This window comes from Apium graveolens, chromosome 7 (genome assembly GCF_009905375.1).
Source record: "Apium graveolens cultivar Ventura chromosome 7, ASM990537v1, whole genome shotgun sequence".
Classification (NCBI taxonomy): Eukaryota; Viridiplantae; Streptophyta; class Magnoliopsida; order Apiales; family Apiaceae; genus Apium; species Apium graveolens.
In genome coordinates, this window is record NC_133653.1 from 99,083,169 (window position 1) to 99,105,828 (window position 22,660).

The window sequence follows — 22,660 nt, forward strand, 5'->3', positions numbered from 1 at the left end:
TGAATATTTTGCGACTTCATCGCATTAAGATATCATCTTGGTTCATTTCTTTTGACCAAGACCTTCATGAGTACTATGAGAAGGCTCATATATTGTTAATCATTATACATATTATTTTGGTGGGCTTGCTGCTCACCCTTGCTTTCTTCTTTCATCACACAACATCAGATAGACAAGATGAACAGGACCAAGCTCCCAATTCGCGAGCGGATAGGAAACGTTCCGCAGCTTCCTATAGGCATTGATGTCGCTGTAGCTGAGGTAGGAACTACCAATAGGCTAGGCTTTCAACTTTTGATGTATCAGATTATGTATATTTATGAATTGTAATAATGACAAAGAAATGTAAATTTATTCAGAAACCTGTTTAAGGTGTATTGGCATATAATTGTGGAATAAAACGACTTGTGATTATTTTTGGATATTCATCTCTGAGACTATAACTTGTGGTGTGTGTGTTTATTGTGGGGTCACAGTACAGAGTAGTTGATTATTTATTAAGAGTGGGTGTTATTAAGGGAAATGGAACTCGTGACAACCCGGATCCCCGACCCCGGATTTGGGGGTGTTACATGATTTTTGCACATAAGCCATAACTCCTCCAATTCAGATTTTTCATTCGAAGATAGACCTGACCTCCATGAGTTTGTTGTTGAAGTTGGAGTTGTTGTCTTGGTGCACATTGCGGTTGTTGAAAACCAAGAGGGTTGAATGGCTTTGTTACATACTGCTGATAAGGATGTTGCATCACACTCTGATTTTTGCTCCAGCTGAAGTTATGATGGTTCCAGTTGTCAGGATGATAAGTTTCTGGAACTGGTTACTTCTATCTCTGAAAGTTACTCACAAACTGATCTGATTCACTAGATATAACGCATTTCTCTGTCGCATGCGAACCTGCACACATCTCACAAACACTGGTTATCTGATTAACACCATAGTTAGCCAGAGAATCGATCTTCATAGACAACGCCTCTAGTTGAGCATTGATAGCCATAGTTGTATCCACTTCCAGAACTTCTGCTACCTTGCCTTGGGGTTATCATATTCATTAGCAACCATCAGTTCAATTAGATCATAAGCTTCCTCATAGCTCTTTGCCCATAATGCTCCACCTGATGCTGCATCGAGCATGGGCCTTGACTGTGCTCCCAAAACGTTATAGAAGCAATTGATGATCATCCAATCGGGCATTTTATGGTGAGGAAACTTCCTAAGTATCTCCTTGTAGTGCTCCCAAGCTTCACATAGAGATTCTCCCGATTGCTGCGCAAATTGAGTAAGAGCATTCCTCATTGCAGCTGTCTTCGCCATAGGGAAGAATTTAGTAAGAAATTTCTGAGCGAGATCCTCCCAAGTAGTGATAGAACCTACCGGTAGAGAATGCAACCAGCACTTAGCCTTGTCCCTCAGAGAGAATGGGAAAAGCCTCAGCTTTATAGCATCTTCAGAAACATTATTGAACTTGAAAGTGTCACAGATCTCGATGAAATCCCTAATATGCATATTAGGATTTCCGTTGGAGAACCCCCAAACTGGATCGAATTTTGTACCATCTGAATTATGCCAGGCTTGATTTCAAAGGTACAAGCTGTGATAGCTAGCCTGAAAATGCTAGATTGAATGTCATTGATCTTGGGTTGAAAAAATTCCATCAACGCTTTCGTTGGTGATGCTGGATCTCCCATTGTAATGAGTACCTGAAACACAAACAAGTAAACCGTGAAAGTAAAAGAATCCGAGTCAGTGAACTTTAACAACCAATGATGTCAAGCACATAAACTAAAAATTAACACTGAGTCCCCGGCAGCGGAATCAACAACTTGTTAGGGCGAAAACACGCGCTAAAATTACACGCAAGTATACGCTTAACATCAGTGGTTGTTAAAGTTCACTGACTCGGATTCAACTACTTGTTAGGGCGAAAACACGCGCTAAAATTACACGCAAGTATACGCGTTCGCAAGTAGGATAATATATAAATTAGATTCGTTCCCACAGAGACTCTTTTTAGTTAAGATTATGTACCTATGTAACAATGGTATGGCTATCGCTCAATGCTAAGACAATAATAAGTTAAGATGTTTATAACTAAGATTAAACTAATATGCAATTAACTAAGAGATTAAAAGTGATTAAATTAACTATATGAGATAAACATGGGATTCTAACTTCATTACTACTTCATTAATAGTCATTGTTCTTAACCTTATCATGCAATGGTGATGATAACTAATCAGATAACACGAAACTAGTAAACGCCAACTTTCGTTATATGAATACCCTACTACCAGACATCCACAAAAGAGATAGAAGCTGAATAGACACCAATTATGTTGAGACCCTATATGTCTATAGAATTTGACAACGTAAAGGTTTAATGCGCAAGTTATCAATCGTGATTACATAGGGCAAATAAGATGGTTAAAATTACCTACGAATCATGCATAACAATTACATGAACCTATGCTACCATGACAAGTTCTAAATCTCTATATTCACTGTCGCTTTAATAGAGATTAACAAACTATCTTATATGTTAGCTATGCACATAAGACGAATAGGCACAACCAATACTAGGATATCAATCAATCACCACACACCAAGATATCGAAACAATTGACTATAGAAATCCATAAGTAAATCCGTTAGGACCCCACGATAATGATTAGTTCATAACCGAACTCATCATCACCATGGGTTCCAATGAAAACATGATATAAAATAATATAAGAGTACTAGGGTTCAAAGACAAATCGAAAACAAGCATCCAAGTATTAACTATATTAAAGAAAATAAAAGTCTTCTTCTCCGTAGCCTTCTCGTGTTGTCTAGGTCTTCTTATTGCTCTCCCCTCACTCCTTGTTATTAAAAACATCTTATTTAGGGTATATATAGGCTTCAGGTTGATCAGGGCTTTAATTCTCTCAAAAATCAAGTAGAATCAGGATTCTGCCCAAACGAACCCGCGCTGCCTCCCCGCCTTGCGCATGGGTGCGCGCTATTTCTAACCTTTTGGCATGGCCGCCCCGCATTCCAGCACGGGCACGCCGTGCTATTGTTCTTTCAGCGCAGCCACCCCGCTTCCCAGTGCGGGTGCGCCTTGCTTCTGGATTTTTGCTCCAATTTCTTGTTTTTGATCTAATTTGAGTTCTGTCTGTCAGAATTTGATGATCTAATAGTCCACGCGAAGCTCTCGAGATTCTCTTCAACATGAGAATGGTCGTGGCATCAGATTCTGACCTCCTTACAAATATTACCTTGAAAAGTTCAATTAATCATCCAACTAATGCCTGTAATGCACAAACACAAAAACACATCAAAAATACCAATAACTTGAGTCCAAAATACCAACTTAAGCCTATAATGAAGCGTTCCAAGTAGATATAAAATACACTTATCAACAGGGTCAGGAACCATCGTTGCACTAGGTTGACTTGCACTAGTTCTCATGTCTGGCATAAAATAAGGGAAGTCTTAAATCTTTCAATCATGAAAGGTATTAACTTAAGATTTACTGGAACCTTATTCTTAGTAAGAAGTGATCCAAATAGAATTTTAGATACTTGCTTACAATTTCCAATTAGTGACCTATTTACTCCTTCTAGCATATGTATGTCATTAACTTTATAGTTTAAAGGACATAATAAATCTAGGTAGAAAAATTTCCTTACCTCTTGACTCTAATGGCATTGTTAGTCTGGTGCTCAATTCCTCAGTATGTAGTGTCCTACATTGATCTATTTGTTATGGGCCATTGAGTAGACCAACTTTTGGACAACACTTGATATGCTGCCAAACCCTGACTTCTTGTAGGTGAAAGCCCTTATCACTAAATCAAACAGGAAGGACCACTCTCTCCTTAGGTGCTTCTTGTTCATGCTTGACATATTGATCTTTTCAGAATAATTGATGAAGTCCATAAATTCATACAGCTCATCCTGAGTTGGAGCCTCCATTAGCTTGTCATTAGGGATTCATAATGCCATATTGACATCACCCTCAAGGATCTCAACCTGTTTTCCTTTGATTGTGCAGTTTATCACAATTGTTGCAGCCTGGTTCTCATGGACAACTGTCCTTGTTGTTGCTTTGTTCGAAAAGTCCCCTAACACATCCAAGTACAACACATGATTAACAGTAAGAGCTCCTACAAAGTAGGTCTCAGATAGAAATTTTACAAAACATTGGAAAATTTCAGGTGTTTGGTTTGCATCCAGAAATGCAAGGAAGTTAGTCTCCTTTGGGATGAATGGTACAATATTGTTGGCTGCCATTGATATGAGTATGAAGTTTAGTGGGTAAAAGAAATTAGTGAGAAAGGAGTGAAAAAGAGAGAGAAATTGGTTTTGGATTGAAAAGCTATGTCACTTGAGATCTCGAAAGTTGGTATTTATATGTATCGAGATGTCTGGGTATTTATAGTAAAAGAAAATGACTTGTCGAGGACTCAAAAATAGACGTTTGGAATTACTCTATCGAGAAGTCATTTTAAGAAATGAAAGACATATCAATAAGTCATTTTATTTATTCTTGTAGAGAACTAAAAATAAGCTTATCAAGATGTCAAATAAATACCCAGTTTGTCCAAAATGGACTGAATTTGATTCCAATTTTTATTTGAACAAATTCAAAATAAAATCAGAATAATTTTGCCAAAAGTATTTTACCAAAATAATTTATTGAATTAAATTATTTTAGTTCTGAGTTATCTATAATTCTAAAAGAATACTTGTAAAGAACTCTGTAAGTTTAAACTTATAGAGAACTCTACAATGACTTATCGATAAGTCATAATAATGCTTATCGAGAAGTCAGTAAATTGACTTATTGAGAACACACTCGAGAAGTCTCAAAATGACTTGTCGATAAGTCAGTTAGACTTATCGAGAACTCAGTTCTCTATATAGTTTTGATCAATTTGATCCTGCCATGTGTTAATTTTACATATTAAAGATGTAGATTAACAACTGATCAGTTTACTTAGAATTTAAAAAATTCCAAGTTGAAAGTTTTGTTTTTGAAAAATAAATATGTAGAGATTTCTGAAATATTTATAATTCATATTTCAGTTAATTTCCAATTAAATCAAATTAATTTTGATTTACTAGAAATTAATCTGCTGCAACACATTAGCAGAGTTCTTGCCTTAGGATGAAGAATTGAGCATTCCAATTTCACCTACAAGTCTAGTGAAGATTATTTCATCCAAAGGTTTAGTAAAAATATCAGTAAATTGATTTTCTGTTGGAATAAAAATGAGCTCAATAGTACCATTTGTAGCATGTTCTCTAATAAAATGGTACCTTACATCAATGTGCTTTGTTCTAGAATGATTAACTGGATTAGCCACTATTGATATAACACTAGTATTTCATACATAATTGGAATTTTGTGTAACACTAGACCATAGTCCATTAGCTGATTTCTAATCCAAAGCACTTAAGCACAACAACTTCCTGCAACTATGAATTCAGCCTCTGCTGTAGAAGTTGACACATATTGTTATTTCTTGCTATACCAGGATACAAGTCATGGTCCAAGAAACTGACAACTTCCACTAGTGCTCTTTCTGTCAACCCTGCATCCAGCAAAATCTGCATCTTTGTAGCCAACAGCTTCAAAACCAGTTCCCTTAGGATACCACAATCCCAAGTTTGGAGTCCCCTTCAAATATTTGAAAATCCTCTTTACAATTGTCAAATGTGACTCTTTTGGATTGGCTTAAAATCTCGCACACAGACATGTAGCAAACATGATGTTTGGTCTACTTGCAGTTAAATAAAGAAATGATCTAATCATCCCGCTATAGCTTGAAATATCTACACTTTTGCCCTTTTTATCTTCATCCATCTTTGTTATTGTAGACATAGGTGTAGATGCAGGTGAACAATTAATCATGCCAAACTTTTTAAATAGATATTTGACATGTTTAGTTTGGCTGATAAAGATTTCATCATTTCTTTGGCTTACTTGGAGTCCAAGGAAGTAACTTAATTCTCCCATCATACTCATTTCATATTCACTCTTCATAAGCTTGGAGAATCTTTGACAAAGCTTTTCATTGGTAGAGCCAAAGATGATATCATCCACATAAATCTGAACTAGGATCATATCATCACCATGCTTTTTGTAAAAGATAGTCTTGACAATAGTACCTCTAGTAAAACCATGTTTAAGCAGGAATTCTGACAATATATCATACCAAGGTCTAGGTGCCTGCTTTAGTCCATATAGAGCCTTGAGTAACTTGTACACAAAATCTGGAAATTCTGGATCTTCAAAACCAGGTGGTTATTACACATAACCTTCTTCTTCTAGCTCACCATTTAGGAAGGCACTCTTGACATCCATTTGATATACTTTAAAATTTGAGTGTGTAGCAAATGCTAGAAAAATCCTTATTGCTTCAAGTCTTGCAACTGGAGCAAAAGTTTCATCATAATTAATTCCTTCTTCTTCTGAGTAGCCTTTAGCAACCAACCTTTCCTTGTTTCTGGTAACTATACCATTTTCATCCCACTTGTTCCTGAAACCCCATTTTGTTCCAATTATACTTTTATACTTTGGTGCATGAACTAACTCCCAAACTTTGTTTCTTTCAAACTGATTCAGCTCTTCCTGCATGGCAGATATCCAATCAGGATCCATTAGAGCTTTTTCAGTTTTTTAGGCTCTACTTGAGACAGAAAGCATGCATGCAGGCACTCATTAGTAGTTGCACTTCTAGTTCTCACACCATCATTAGGATCACCAATAATTGCTTCTCTAGTGTGACTTCTATCCCACTTCCTTGTGTGAGTCTGTTGACTTGTGCCTTCATCATTTTCTTCATCATTGGTATGACTTGTAGATCCTTCTTCTCTTTCTCCTCCTGAGTTTGTGCTATCAAATTCAGGTGTTTGAGATGAGCTTCCATTCCCATGAATTTCCTGTTCAGTAGTCTCTTCATTCATCATATATTGTGTAGTAGATTCCTCCTCTTCATCAGAATCATTGTTAATGTTGAGGTTTTCAAATACAAGGGCTTCTGCTTCATTTTCATCAAGGCATTCCAAGCCTGGACACTTGTCATTATCAAAAGTCACATTTGTGTTTTCCATAATATTCTTTTGATCAATCACATAGACCTTGTAGGCAGTTCTCTCCAATAAATATCCCAGAAAAATTGCTTCAAAAACTTTTGAGTCAGATTTTCCCACATATTCAGAGTTGTTTTTTAAAATATAACACTTGCTTCCAAACACATGAAGATGCTTTACAGTAGGCTTTCTCTTAGACATGATTGAGTAAGGTGATTTTCCATGAGCCTTGTTAATGAGATATCTGTTTTGAGTATAGCATGGCGTGTTAACAACCTCTTCCCAGAAACTTGTTAGTAACTTGGCATCTTGCAACATTGTTCTAGCAGCTTCAACTAATGTTCTATTCTTTCTTTCAACTACTCCATTTTGTTAAGGTGTTCTAGCAACTGAGAATTCTTGAGTAATGCCTTTGCTTTTGTAGAATTCACTCAATGTTGCATTCTTGAATTCTGTTCCATTATCACTTCTCAATCTTTTTACACAATTATGATCTTCAGCCTGTTTTTCTATCTTCTTGATGTGCTCAATTATGATGTGTGGAGTCTCATCTTTAGAGTGCATGAATTCTACCCAAGTGTATCTTGAGAAATCATCCACCATCACAAGTGCATATTTGTTCCTTGAAATTGATAAGACATTTACTGGCCCAAACAAGTCCATGTCAATAAGCTGTAATGGTACACTTATAGAGTTCACAGTTTTTGACTTGTGACTTGATCTTTTCATTTTTCCTTTCTGACAAGCTTCACAGACTTAAACTTGAGCAAACTCTAGAATAGGTGTAACACCCCCAAATTCGGGGTCGGGGATCCGGGTTGTCACGAGTTCCATTTCCCTTAATAATACTTAATCTTAATAATCAACCAACTACTGCGTACTGTGACCCCACAATATACACAGAAACACAAACCACAAGTTATAGTCTCAGAGATGAATACCAAAAATAACACAAGTCATCTTATTCCACAATTATAAGTCATTACACCTCAAAAGGGGTTTTTTGAATAAATTTACATATTCTTTGCCATTATTACAATTCATAATATACATAAGTCTGGTACATCAAAAGTTGAAAGCCTAGCCTATTGGTAGTTCCCACCTCAGCTACAACGACATCAACGCCTACAGGAAACTGCAGAAAATTTCCTATCCGCTCACGAATTGGGAGCTTGGTCCAGTTCATCTTGTCTATCTGTTGTTGTGTGATGAAAGAAGAAAGTAAGGGTGAGCAACAAGCCCACCAAAATAATATGTATAATAATTAACAATATATGAGCATTCTCATAGTACTCATGAAAGTCTTGGTCAAGCAAAAATGAACCAAGTTTGATATCTTAACGCGACCAAGTCGCAAAATATCCAGTATATATGTATATATACTTTTCAAAATCTTGGAAGTCCTCTTCCATACATAATATACACAGAGTTCCAGTTTGTAACTGTATAAAAATAGCGTTGCAAGGTGATCTCATATATCTAACCTTGTCTCAACATTTTTGTGAAAATATTTGTCATGCGTAAGATAATCATTAACCAGATATAAGTTGAAAAGATGAAGTTACAAGATACTCCAATATACCTATATCTTTTCCAAATACTACTTGAACTACCACCGTTCAAGGTATAATCAGTTTCAAAAGTTCATCACATAGATGAGACTACAAGGAAAGACTTGAATAGATTCAATCTTTGAAATATCATTATAAATAATGAAGTTACTAGATACTTCATTAAGTCCCGATATATATATACACCTATATATATATATACATTTCATACACTCCTTGAAAACCTCTGTTATGAAAATTATAAACAGAGTTGCAATATCCAATGAGTTTGGAAAGGAGAAAACCTTGGCATAAACCTGATATCTTGCTGATCAGGCAAAGATACCAATAAGTAACCTTTTCTACTAGTAGATGGATGAATCCCCCACCGGTCATCACCCTGGCCGCATTAGGACCTTGTGCTGGACCGCCACCCGGCCTCTTACGCGTTGATGGACTGCCACCCAGCCACTTACACTTTGATAGACCGTACCCCGGCCTGTCGCTTATGCCGACTCAATTAGATGGACTTACTTCCCAAACGTTGGGTAAGTAATCAATTCATTTATCAAAACAACAACCTCGTTGCGAATATAAAATACACCACAGAGCCGGATCCCTCAATTTTTAAGTGAGTATTTAAATCCCTTTCGAAAGAAAGATCTTAAATTTGAAAATGAGTTTTGGGATCTGCTCTAACTTTTAAAATCATTTTGAAGACTCGAAAACATTTTTAAGAATTTTTGGAGTAATGCTGATTTAATGAAATAAATCATTCCCGATATGTTAGAAATTATCTGAATATTATTATTTAAATTATATTCCCATAAAGTAATCTTTATAAAAATAATTGAAGTAGAAGTTTTACAACTCATACTTGAAATGAATAATAAATAACCAAAGATATAGTTATACGAAAGTACGATCTTTATTTGAATAATCGAAAATAAGTTTGATTATCGAAATATTATTCTTTAATAAAATAAAGAATATTATTTAATAAAATAAGCGGAGTCATAAGTCCTCAAATGAATATTCAAGATAATATTCATTAAGTAAAATAAGCGGAGTCATAAGTCCTCGAATGAATATTCAAAATAATATTCATTAAATAAAATAAAGTCATCGAATAAACCTTATTCGATTAATAGTTTTAAAAACTATATATATATATAAATATATATATATATATTATACTCGGGAATATCGATTCCCGGTTTAGAAAATGTTCACCTTTGGGTCCCCTATACTAAGGGTATACGCAACTACTGCATATCTCTAGCATAGGTATTATGCAACTTATAAGCATTTGAATCAACAATTAGATATCAAGATTATGAAACAGACATGCATATATACCATATCAGCATGCTCCAATATATCACAAAATTTGCTAATAACAATCATGCACTTATCACAAGATAATGCATATACATATATTTACATCACAACAACAGTATAACGGGTAGAAAACTTGCATGAGCGACTGGGGGTGGTAAAAGGCTTGGGACGAGTCTGGTAACCTATAAACAACATATAAGTTGGAATTAAACCAAAGTCGCTTAAGAATCTATACTTTAACCAACTAGACCCTAACGTTCGCTTTTGCGCTTAACGATTCACTTAAGTCGCTCGAGTACCCTCGGCTCCACCATTTTTAATAAATTAACCATTAAGAATTTTAAGGCTATTCTTTCCCGAGTACTCTACCAACTACCTAATCCACCTTACATAATTGTTTAATACTCCAATTAGTCATTTAAGGGCCTTAACCAAGGTTTCAAAGTAAGGCGAGGGGTAATGGTTCGTTCGCGAAATGCCGTTACTTAAAACGGTCGTTTCTCCTAAACCGTACATCGGATTCAAGCGAACCACATATCAAAATGAAGCTCATAACATGCAATATCTAATCATGGCAATGGTCAAAACTTAACAGTGAGTTCACGGGTCCTGAAGTTAAGAACAAAAACAGTCTAAGGTAAATCGGGCATTACGACGGCTATGTTTACGCGATTACCAAATTTATACCATTCCAATCAATACACAAATAAACCCACAATCATCACTACAACCAAACTCCATCCATACCTTACTACAACAGCCCCAACATCTCAAGATTTCCAATTTATACTACCCTCAAACATGAACTAAAAGCTTATACTTAAGTTCAGTAACCAATAATCAAGATTTACAACTTCAAACTCATTACAAAACCAACCCAACTCTAAATATACATGAATCATTCCTCCCAATCACTAAACCTAGCATAAAAAGCTCTAAATAATCAAAAGTAAGGTTAGGGTATGAGATTATACCTTCCTTGGTGAGTAGAAGTAACTTAGGGAGCTTGAAACAACCCTTGAAAATCCTTACTAGAGCTTTATCTAAAGAAAACACAAGATCAAAAATTTCAAGATCTTGAAAACACTATTCACCCTCTTCTTCTATGAATTATTGGAAGAGATTGTGAATGAAATGGAAGTTTAGATTCATAGGATAGCTATATCTATGTATAAGGAACCTTGGATAATTACCTCACAATTTAACAATGCTTGGATCTCGGATTCTGATTTTCTTGTCTTTGAAAAAGTGAAGAAGCCGAGAGCTTCTTGCTTGGAAATGGGAGTGATTTGTGTTTTTTTGGGTGTTATGATTTGTTTTGGCTTGGTTGCTATTGTTTGTTAATTAACTTTTTACCATGGTAACAAATGAATGGCACTCATTTAACCAACCAATCCCTCCATTTGTCATGCTTATGTCACCATGCCTATGTCATCTTTCTTATATTATCTTCTTACACTTGTCTTCTTCTTATTGGTCTGATGACATCATCACCCACTAACCTCTTTGATTAACCCCTAATTACTTGGCTAATGACCGCTTATCTGTTATACGGTTCGCCTAACTTTCGTTCTCGTTTATCGTTTGAGGAATCATACCCGGGATCTCATTACTTAGGTTCCCTTAAACCTTTCTCAATATTTTATATTCCTTTTATGATCCTCTCTTATAATCCTTGAATTAAAATCCTTTTAATCATGTTACCTTATACTTAATTCTTTTTGTATGTGGTAGGTTTTCGGGAAAAATCAAAGTGTTCGAATTTGGATTCTGATGATCTTTACATACACTTATATACCATACAGAGTACTAATAAGATCTCAGAATATCAATAAAAGAACCCCTACATAGTGTGGCATGAAAAGTTTTCTTATTCAGCATAATCAGCTAAATCACTATTCATAAGGGTTACAAAAAGTCCAATTTTTTTGGGGTTATTACAGTCTCCCCTCCTTAAAAGGATTCCGTCCCGGAATCAGATAGAAAACAAATGGGGGTACTCTTCTAGCATTGTGCCTTCTAACTCTCAAGTCAATTTTCCCACATTGTGGTTCTGCCACAAAACCCTGCCTAGCACGATAACCTTTCTCCTAAGCACTTGTTCCTTTTCGATCTATAAGCCTTCCTGGTTGCTCCATATAGGTTACGTTTGGTTGCATGCCTATGCGCTCATATGCCCCTATTTGTCTGGCATCCGGATTACACTTTCTTAACATTGATACGTGGAACACGTTATGTACTTGCTATAGTTTCGGGGGGTAGGGCTAGCTCATATGCTAACTTCCCAATATGTCTTAATACCTCAAAGGGGCCAACAATTCGTGGGCTTAACTTTCCTTTCTTTCCGAACCTCATTCATCATTTCCAAGGGAATACCTATAACAGCATTAGGTCCCCTACTTCCTATTCTTTGTCCTTTCGTGTCAATTCAATATACTTCTTATGTCCATCTTGGGTTACTACCAGTCGTTCTCTGATTAGATCTATTATATCCTTGGTCCTTTGGACTACTGGTGGTCCGAGCATCTTGCGCTCTACAACTTCATCCTAACATAAGGGAGATCGACATTGTCTTCCCTCAAGGATCTCATAAGGTGACATCTCGATAATGACATATGATCTATTGTCATAAGAAAACTCAATCCGTGATAAATGATCATTCCAAATTCTTTCAAGTCTATTACACAGACTCTCATAATAGCTTCTAGCACTATAGCTTTTGCTTCTCCATACTCCTTCTTTTCTTGTTCGTAGTCATTACTATCTTCTGTACATAATACTATACTGGTTACACTTTTGCTCGTTAGTATTCTATAACCTTTTAATAACCGCGTTAACCTTAGTATCATGAATGCGTTAGATTCGGAATACCGCCGCACTGATACTACTTCCTTTAGCTGCTTCCATCTTCGAAAGTTTGATCTATCATATAGAAGTAAAAGATTTTATTGAGAGATCACTATGATCATGAACACTTGTTATATTGCATAGTTAGTACAGAAGGTGGCCAGCCTTTAGTACTTGACAAGCAATTAAACAACATGTGGTATCCTACTAGGCTTCTATCACACATATAGATAGTCATTCGGCAATACCTCCCCTTCTGGAAGGGTTGTTCTTCTCAGCTTATACAAAATGAAAAGGAGAGAAAAGAACGAATTGAAGAGAATTGTATATAAAAAAAAATACTGCCACAAATATCTGGCTTGGAATCTACCTCTGAACTATAGAGGTTTGTCATAGGAGAACAAAACATATGTGTATATATATCAACATCAAGTATTATAGCATCGCATTTCATGTGCCAGAATATTTACTATTCCGTCCATCATTCCATGGATCCATGCTCTTGCTCGAGTTCATAAACACTCACTTTTGAAACTCCCTCGACATCGAAACTCGAATAAGGGATTTCATTCTAGACATCATTGTTACTAGAATTCTATGTTTGCACTGCAACCTTCCTCGTATAGTAATACGACTCTCTATTCATAAGAGGGAATAAATATATAATATGTAAATACTTCACTTGGTAGTCTATCAATGATAACTTATATATCAACACGACCCCATTAGGGGTACTCAATCTCAACATCCATTCCAATACAACTCTCACGGCTGTAATCGGCTCATTACTCGCAGAATCATTGTTGCATTACTATGGTCCACCACTGACCTACTGTAGTCATTCATTTTCTATGAAATCTTAATAGCTAACCATACAGAGTCCATACATGTCGTATCGAATTCTTCTAAGGAGGCAACATAATCACCATTCCATGATTCATGAAGAACACTCCTGAACTTGGCGTACATATGACATGAAGCAGATAAAATTGCAGAAGAGTTTCAATAAAAGCAACGATAGCAGGTTAATACCATTATTAACCATATATCTTTATTAAGAGACATGAAGCTCAAAGGTTCATTTAGTCCTTTCGTAACATGGTCCTGGCTTATCTCAAGATATGACCTTATAAGATAGATAGCCCGCTCACGGAGATTTCATAAATTAAATCTTTACCAAACTACTATCACGATTGAGTATCGCACAATCATCAGAAGGAATGTCAATCTTTCAAACCATAATACAATCTTCACGGCTTTAACCATTATCATTGTATTCCTCTGGCACGAGCGCCGATAATTATCTTTTTACACTTAAAGTGTCGGCCACCTCTTTGGCCTTTCCTGATAGTAATATTTCCTTACAATCAATGTCATTTTAACCACCTTCACTAAATTTTCTACCTCATTTCAAATCACTGTTTATGTGAAAATGCTTTTCTTAAGTCCTTGTGATAAAAAAAAATCACCATTTTTCCATAAGTCACTGCCTTAGTCTTTAAATGTAAACATTATCATGGGTGACTCTCGATCGTACTTAGGACGTCTTTTATCCTGGGCCCTTCTTGCTTTAACAATTCTGACCTTCATTGGTTCAATCTATACTTCTTATGGTTTAACACGTGCCCACCTGGCATTATTATAATTACGCCATTTTTCCTTTATCAAATTTCTATTCTTGAGAACTTCGAATATTACCTTTCTCCTTATAAAACCTCTAAGGTTATCCTTAAATTGTTCCTCCTGTATTCCCTAGATATAGGGCATATCAAAATATCATTTACTAATACTAGAACCATTGTTTATACACTTCTGAAAAATTTCTCCACTTGTCCTTAAAGGTTGTTGTTGCCTTAATCCTTTCCAATTCATACTGTCAAAACTCATACTGTCCCTATTAAGGGTGAAATGCCAACCTTCATGCATTCCCCTATGGTTCATCTCAAGTTATCGAAGTTATATCCTTAATTCCACCTTTAAAAAGGTACCTGCATCCTTTCATGGATAAATCAAGTCATATATCCTTGATAGATTATCTTATTCAATCATTCCCACCAAGATAGTATATACCAATTTCACAATAGCACCCTTATTCAAACTGAGGTCAACCCATATGGCCTTCAAAAGATAACAATGGTTACCCGCTTTTCTTTTCTAATTTGGTAATGACAACAGGGATGTTCTGGAAGATATTGGTCGTGTTCAATGTGAACTTCTTCTTAATAATTTCTCATTTACTTTTGTTGTTTATCTTAACAGTCATCTCAATGTTGGGATATCTTTCATACCTGGCGTCTCCCTTTCTGGGTATCATGCCACCGGTCTTACACTTCACATTCTTGAAGGTCACTTCCTTCATCCAATTTTCCTAATTTCTTACTTTCTTGTCTCCTCAGTCTATCCGCGTCTCATTATTTATCCTTCGAACTATCTCAAGGTTTCCTCGAATCCTCCCCACTTACAGGGGATAAAATATATGTGTCTCTTATGCCTTCAACCATCAACTTTAACTTATGGTGAATCACCCTCATCCTGATGAATACATATTTTTCTATTTCTATTGCTACGAGTCTTTAGGGTTTTCTCATACCCAACTCCCTTATCATTCCTCAAACTCTATTGCCTTTATTTTCCTTTCCACTTCAGTTTCTTTTTATTTTCTTTTCTATTACAATCATTTCATGAACCCACTACTCATTGACTTCAAACATCACATCGTTCTGGGATTCTTGTCATCAGAATGAATCTTGACAACTTTTACAACTTAGCTTCATAATTCTTCATACTCGTCCGCCTTTGTTCTGGCTCTAAAGCTTTTACACTATCTCCATAACCTTGGGAATTACTTTCCCGAAAACAATTGACTGAACTTTAATCAGTTTATTCTAACCTCTGGCTCCGTGCCTTTCTTGGTCTTTCACTAGTGGGTGGCCTCTCTCTAAGGAGGGTAAGTGACAAAAATAGTCTTTTGTGATTCGTCCATCATTTAGAATCTCAAATGATTCCTATATTTCCTTTAGCCACGCTCTCTCCTCTACTGGGTTCGCTTGTTCCTTGGAACTCTGAGAGCTTAGCGACTTAAAGTTCCTGAAAGAATTTCCCACCGCACTGTCTCCTCAGGGTGGTGGTTGGGGATAATAGTCTAAGTTCTTTTTAGACAGGTCCATGAATTGCCGTATAAGAGTACCGTCTCGGGTCTCCTTTCCTTACTCGACTTTCTGTTTCCTTAGTATGAAATGTTTCATCCTTCTCCCATACTTGGGGTTATCTTATACGTTAAAATCCTTATTTTCCACTTTATTATGTTATGGGCTACTTCTTTCTTAATGGCAACCTCCCTGACTATCACATTCGGGGTTTGCCCTAAATCTTATTCCTCGAGCTATGGATTTTACCTAAGATCCAGTCCTTAAGATCTTAAACGTTTGGAACCCAAATTCTGTAGGAATACCTCATTATTCCCTTATCATCTTTCTTGGTATTAATCTCTTCTCCAGTCATTGACTCTCTGCCTTCATTCATCACTTTTTCTTGGCACAATATGATCTTTTTCGATAATTCGGGCTGTATTACAATCTCAAACAGCGTTTCGGTACCGGCTCCGGTTACCTTCACTTTTATTTCCATTTTCTCAAAATCTCTTATCAACTCTCCCAAAAACATTTTCATCTTGAGTCTCTCCTTTATACTAAGGGCATTAGCCACCATTTTGGCTTTCCCTGGATGATAAAGAATCTCATAATCGTAATCCTTGATTAGCTCTAACCACTTCCTCTAGCGCATGTTGAGCTCTTTCTGCGTGAAAATGCACTAGAGCACTTATGGCTGGTGTAAATTTCGCACTTCTCTCCATACAAGTAGTGCCTCCAAATTTTTAGGGCAAAACTATTGCCACAAGCCCAAGCTCATGGGTGGGGATATCGAATTTTATATTCCCTTAATTGTCTTGACGCGTACGCGATTGCCTTGTTGTGCTGTATAAGAGCACCCTAATTCCTTATGCGAAGCGTCAATACAAATTACAAAATCTCCTTTTTCCATCCGGCAATGCCAACATAGGGGTCGTCACCAATCTTTGCTTCGGTTCTTGAAAGCTGTTCTCGCATTTCTCGGTCCATTCAAACTTCTCAGTCTTACGAGTAAGCCGCGTTAAAGGGGCTACTATCTTTGCAAACTTGAATGAACCTCCGGTAGTAACCGGCCAATCGTACCTCTGGTAGTCGCCCTGACCATGGTCATTTATTCCTTAGTGATCATCTCTTCAGTCTTGTTAGGATCCTTCACGAGATCCTACTCAGCAACAATCCCTTCTGGGATAACATCCTTAATTGTTACATCCTTAATATGAACATCATCTAGTCCCTCGTTAGGGTGCTCCATTGGATCCACAATCTGATCCCCAATATATAGTAAAACATCATCATATTATTGCTCTTGAACTTCAGGGTTCGGAGTCCCACTACCACATACGATAACGAACTACGCTTCAATCACGATATTTATAAGGGTTCCCATAAGGGTTTTAACTGTCAATACTATGTTAGGTAGTCTGGCTATGAACTTGGCAAGAGTTCTTATTATCTTAGTGAACTTATTATTTTAACGTCACATCATCTCTGAGGTTTATAACGCTTAACTCTGATACCATTTCTGTAACACCCCCAAATCCGGGGTCGGGGATCCGGGTTGTCACGAGTTCCATTTCCCTTAATAATACTTAATCTTAATAATCAACCAACTACTGCGTACTGTGACCCCATAATATACACACACACACCACAAGTTATAGTCTCAGAGATGAATACCAAAAATAACACAAGTCATCTTATTCCACAATTATAAGCCATTACACCTTAAAAGGGGTTTCTGAATAAATTTACATATTCTTTGCCATTATTACAATTCATAATATACATAAGTCTGGTACATCAAAAGTTGAAAGCCTAGCCTATTGGTAGTTCTTACCTCAGCTACAACGGCATCAACACCTATAGAAAACTACAGAACGTTTCCTATCCGCTCACGAATTGGGAGTTTGGTCCTGTTCATCTTGTCTATCTGTTGTTGTGTGATGAAAGAAGAAAGCAAGGGTGAGCAACAAGTCCACCAAAATAATATGTATAATAATTAACAATATATGAGCATTCTCATAGTACTCATGAAAGTCTTGGTCAAGTAGAAATGAACCAAGTTTGATATCTTAACGCGACCAAGTCGTAAAATATTCAGTATATATGTATATATACTTTTCAAAATCTTGGAAGTCCTCTTCCATACATAATATACACAGAGTTCGAGTTTATAACTGTATAAAAATATCGTTGCAAGGTGATCTCATATATCTAACCTTGTCTCAACGTTTTTATGAAAATCTTTGTCATGCGTAAGATAATCATTAACCAGATATAAGTTGAAAAGATGAAGTTACAAGATACTCCAATATACCTATATCTTTTCCAAATACTACTTGAACTACCACCGTTCAAGGTATAATCAGTTTCAAAAGTAAATCACATAGATGAGACTACAAGGAAAGACTTGAATAGATTCAATCTTTGAAATATCATTATAAATAATGAAGTTACGAGATACTTCATTAAGTCCCGATATATATACACCTATATATATACATTTCATACACTCCTTGAAAACCTCTGTTATGAAAATTATAAACAGAGTTGCCATATCCAATGAATTTGGAAAGGAGAAAACCTTGGCATAAACCTGATATCTTGCTGATCAGACAAAGATACAAAAAAGTAACCTTTTCTACTAGTAGATGAATGAATCCCCCACCGGTCATCACCCTGGCCGCATTAGGACCTTGTGCTGGATCGCCACCCGGCCTCTTACACGTTGATGGACTGCCACCCAGCCACCTACACTTTGATAGACCGTACCCCGACCTGTCGCTTATGCCGACTCAATTAGATGGACTTACTTCCCGAATGTTGGGTAAGTAATCAATTCATTTATCAAAACAACAACCTCGTTGCGAATATAAAATACACCACAGAGCCGGATCCCTCAATTTTTAATCGAGTATTTAAATCTCCTTCGAAAGAAAGATCTTAAATTTGAAAACGAGTTTTGGGATCCGCTTTAACTTTTAAAATTATTTTGAAGACTCGAAAACATTTTTAAGAATGTATGGAGTAATGCTGATTTAATGAAATAAATCAGTCCCGATATGTTAGAAATTATCTGAATATTATTATTTAAATAATATTCCCATAAATATAATCTTTATAAAAATAATTGAAGTAGAAGTTTTACAACTCATACTTGAAATGAATAATAAATAACCAAAGATATAGTTATACGAAAGTACGATCTTTATTTGAATAATCGAAAATAAGTTTGATTATCGAAACATTATTCTTTAATAAAATAAAGAATATTATTTAATAAAATAAGCGGAGTCATAAGTCCTCGAGATAAGCGGAGTCATAAGTCCTCGAATGAATATTCAAAATAATATTCATTAAATAAAATAAAGTCATCGAATAACCTTATTCGATTAATAGTTTTGAAAACTATATCTATATATATATAAATATATATATGTTATACTCAGGAATATCGACTCCCGGTTTAGAAAATATTCACCTTTGGGTCTCCTATACTAAGGGTATACGCAACTACTGCTTATCTCTAGCATAGGTATTATGCAACTTATAAGCATTTGAATCAACAATTAGATATGAAGATTATAAAACAGACATGCATATATACCATATCAGCATGCTCCAATATATCGTAAAATTTGCTAATAACAATCATGCACTTATCACAAGATAATGCATATACATATATTTACATCACAACAACAGTATAACGGGTAGAAAACTTGCCTGAGCGACAGGGGGTGGTAAAAGGCTTGGGACGAGTCTGGTAACCTATAAACAACATATAATTTGGAATTAAACCAAAGTCGCTTAAGAATCTATACTTTAACCAATTAGACCCTAACGTTCGCTTTTGCGCTTAACGATTCACTTAAGTCGCTCGAGTACCCTCGACTCCACTATTTTTAATAAATTAACCATTAAAAATTTTAAGGCGATTCTTTCGCGAGTACTCTACCAACTGCCTAATCCACTTTACATAATTGTTTCATACTCCAATTAGTCATTTAAGGGCCTTAACCAAGGTTTCAAAGTAAGGCGAGGGGTAATGATTTGTTCGCGAAACGCCGTTACTTAAAACGGTCGTTTCTCCTAAACCGTACATCGGATTTAAGCGAACCACATATCAAAACGAAGCCCGTAACATGAAATATCTAATCATGGCAATGGTCAAAATATAACAGTGAGTTCACGGGTCCTGAAGTTAAAAACAAAAACAGTCTAAGGTAAATCGAGCATTACGACGGCAATTTTTACGCGATTACCAAATTTATACCATTCCAATCAATCCACAAATCAACCCACAATCATCACTACAACCAAACTCCATCCATACCTTACTACAACAGCCTCAAAATCTCAAGATTTCCAATTTATACTACCCTCAAACATGAACTAAAAGCTTATACTTAAGTTCATTAACCAATAATCAAGATTTACAACTTCAAACTAATTACAAAACCAACCCAACTCTAAATATACATGAATTATTCCTCCCAAGCACTAAACCTAGCATAAAAAGCTCTAAATAATGAAAAGTAAGGTTAGGGTATGAGATTATACCTTCCTTGGTGAGTAGAAGTAACTTAAGGAGCTTGAAACAACCCTTGAAAATCCTTACTAAAGCTTTATCTAAAGAAAACACAAGATCAAAAATTTCAAGATCTTGAAAACAATATTTACCCTCTTCTTCTATGAATTATTGGAAGAGATAGTGAAGGAAATGGAAGCTTAGATTCATAGGATAGCTATATCTATGTATAAGAAACCTTGGATAATTACCTCACAATTTAACAATGCTTGGATCTTGGATTTTGATTTTCTTGACTTTGAAAAAGTGCAGAAGCCGAGAGCTTCTTGCTTGGAAATGGGAGCGATTTGTGTTTTTTTTTGGTGTTATGATTTGTTTTGGCTTGGTTACTATTGTTTTGTTAATTAACTTTTTACCATGGTAACAAATGAATGGCTCTCATTCAACCAACCAATCCCTCCATTTGTCATGCTTATGTCACCATGCCTATGTCATCTTTCTTATGTCATCTTCTTACACTTGTCTTCTTCTTATTGGTCTGATGACATCATCACCCACTAACCTCTTTGATTAACCCCTAATTACTTGGCTAATGACCGCTTATCTGTTATACGGTTCGCTTAACTTTCGTTCTCGTTTATCGTTTGAGGGATCATACCCGGGCTCTCATTACTTAGGTTCCCATAAACCTTTCTCAATATTTTATATTCCTTTTATGATCCTCTCTTATAATCCTTGAATTAAAATCCTTTTAATCATGTTACCTTATACTTAATTCTTTCTGTATCTGGTGGGTTTTCGGGAAAAATCAAAGTGTTCGAATTTGGATTCTGACGATCTTTACATACTCTTATATACCATATAGAGTACTAATAAGATCTTAGAATATCAATAAAAGAATCCCTACATAGTGTGGCATGAAAAGTTTTCTTATTCAGCATAATCAGCAAAATCACTATTCATAAGGGTTACAAAAAGTCCAAATTTTTTGGGGTTATTACAATAGGCATGTCTCTTACTAACTCCTTTTTGACCAAGGTATTAATTGCCTTGAAATTCAAGTGAGACAACTTTTTATGCCATAATTTGCTTTGTTCTTCTGATGCCTTGGTGTAGAAGCAACAAATACCATACTTATTTGTTGAGTCCAAGTCTGCAACAAACAAGCTTCCTTTTCTTGCTCCTTTCAGAGCAACTTCACCAGTTTTCTTGCTGATAAAAGTGCATTCTTCTTTGTTGAATAAAACTTCAAAACCTTTGTCTGCAAATTGTCTAACACTTGGAAGATTCACTTCAAGACTAGCTACCAGTGCTACATCATCAATGACAATATTTCCAGAAACAATCTTGTCATATCCCATTGTGAATCCTTTGTTGTTGTCTCCAAAAGTCACCAAAGGGCCAACCTTCTCCTAAAATTGTGATAGTAGGGTCTTATCACTTGTCCTATGTCTGGAACATCCACTTTCTATGATCCATATGACCTTTATAATTTTGCCATGCACACAATGAGTTTTAAGTGTTTTTAGCAACCCAAGCAGTGTTGGGCACTTTCTTCTTGTTAATTGAATTAACAGAAGTAGAATGAGTTGTTTCAGATAAAATAGAATTCATTGATTGTTGTGCATTTTCCCTATCTTCTATAGACCCAATTTTTGTTTCTTTGAGGTCTACTCTCAGCTTGTGGCAACTTTTCATTACTTTCAAGTTGCAAGGGATGCAATCAAACTTGTCACAGAATGAGTAGGGATCATTTGCATCTGCTTCATTGTATTTGCATGCTCCTTCAACTGGCTTACTAACAACCTTTTTACAAAGGTGAGTTAGGTAATTCACAGAGCCACATTTCTCACATTTCCTTCTTGGAGCATCTGCAACATAAGCAAAATTTTTGCTTTTGTTTATCCCTATTTTCCCATTTCTATTTTTCTTCTTCTTTCTCGCATCTTCAGTTTATGTTTCTTTGACAGGTGTCTTGGAACCTTGGTTGTCCATGAGATTCTCCTCAGCTTTGGAAGATTGAGTTTCTTCTGCATTTTTCTTCTCATTATCCTTATCTGCAATTTCTTGCTTGATGATCAATTCTTCTTCACTGAAGTTTACTTCACAAGCCTTGAACACAGGTGACCCGGCCTTTTTCAGCATACTGGAACATTTTCATTCTATGTTGCTTTTCCTTTA

The 22,660-nt window shown here is 35.9% G+C and overlaps 1 non-coding gene across 1 annotated transcript; it reads left to right on the forward strand.

The window, feature by feature from the left end:
- Positions 1-1,192: 1,192 nt before the first annotated feature.
- Positions 1,193-1,299, forward strand: LOC141675946 (small nucleolar RNA R71). The gene has a single exon (XR_012556569.1). It is a non-coding gene; the product is annotated as a small nucleolar RNA R71 (small nucleolar RNA).
- Positions 1,300-22,660: the final 21,361 nt, after the last annotated feature.